This window comes from Nicotiana attenuata, unplaced genomic scaffold, assembly GCF_001879085.1.
Source record: "Nicotiana attenuata strain UT unplaced genomic scaffold, NIATTr2, whole genome shotgun sequence".
Classification (NCBI taxonomy): domain Eukaryota; kingdom Viridiplantae; phylum Streptophyta; class Magnoliopsida; order Solanales; family Solanaceae; genus Nicotiana; species Nicotiana attenuata.
Genome location: NW_017671934.1, coordinates 125,476 through 127,148, shown reverse-complemented (window position 1 = coordinate 127,148; position 1,673 = coordinate 125,476).

Here is a 1,673-nt window from a genome sequence, read left to right as displayed (position 1 = left end):
CTTACCCCTAGGTCGTTCCTTCGTATCGTATCGTAAACATTCAGTGGTTGGTCATGTTGACGGTAGGACGTGATTGGTCAAATTCGACCCCATACAGTTAGTCCCTGCGCTCGTCGGGGTCGCAACGAGATGCGTCCTCGATGGGCGGAATCAATGTTTCCGTTAGGGAGAGTTTGACTTGATACGACGTGACTGGTAGGAGACGGCAATCATTCCTATCAGAACGTTGAAGTAAAACACTCTGCCTTGGGTGACGTCAGCGTCCGCATGTGTCATCATTATGCGTATTCTCGAGGCGGAAGAGAACTGACGCTTTGGCACTTGGTTTCCCGCACCGATTTGAAATCTGACGCCTTGATTCTGGCGCCACCCAACCTTATAAATAGGATAAGGGTTTAATTTCGTTGAAGAACTTTGGTCATTCCTGAGAACTTTCCCAGCCCTCCTCTATTGATTTTCGCGTTCCTGCACATTTCGTTCTTGTCCAGGGATTTTTCTTCTTCCTCATTCTTTTCGCGCGATCTTTTTCGAACGAAAATATGCCCAAATCTCGCCGTACCAAAGAAAGGGTTCTTGAGGTAGCTCCGTCGAATGCGCCGCCCTCCTCCGATGGTGGGGAGGTGGAAGTTGAAGAGGATGTCAGTCCTCTGGCGGTAGAAGCTTTGTTGTCGAGGCACTCTTTGCCTCGATGTGATTTCAACAAGGATTCCACAGTTCCGGTTCCGCTGCGTTCTGAGACGGGATAGAACCACTTGGACGACCTCCGTGCAAAATACGACATTCCAGCTTACGTAGAGATGATCCCGGCGGGGGAGGATTACGTTGACGTTCACAGGCCGGGCTATTGTGCCTTCTACGAGTACCCCTTCCTGGTAGGCTACGGTCTTCCCCTTTTTCCTTTGGCGGAGGAATTCTGCAGATTCTATCACATCTGCCCAGCTCAGCTCACGCCGTACACGCTTAAGGTGCTTATGCTACTGACTAAATATGCAGCGTTGGCCGGATGTGACATCTCCGTTCATCGTCTCTTGCACTTATTTACAGCCAGTTTCCTTAGAGGGACCATGGTGCACTTAAGGATTCGTGGTACAAAGGGGTTGGTGGTTGGAACTGACGATCGGCCGAGCCGTTAAGACGTTGCTTCGACTGTCATCGAAGTAGTATCCGTCGTGGTTCGAACGAGGTCGAACCAATATCGATGTCCTTAGCCGTTAGGACGTTGCTTCGACTGTCATCGAAGTAGTATCCGTCGTGGTTCGAACGAGGTCGAACCAATGTCGATGGCCTTAGCCGTTATGACATTGCTTCGACTGTCGTCAAAATATCCGTCATGGTTCAAACGAGGTCGAGTAATGTCGATGGCCTTAGCCGTTAGGACGTTGCTTTGAGTGTCATTGAAGTAGTATCCGTCGTGATTCGAACGAGGTCGAACCAATGTCGATGGCCTTAGCCGTTAGGACGTTGCTTCGACTATCGTCGAAATATCCGTCGTGGTTCGAACGAGGTCGAGCTAATATCGATGGCCTTAGCCGTTAGGACGTTGCTTCGACTGTCGTCGAAGTAGTATCTGTCGTGGTTCGAACGAGGTCGAACTAATTTCGATGGCCTTAGCCGTTAAGATGTTGCTTCGACTGTCACCGAAGTAGTATCCGTCGTGGTTCGAATGAGGTCGA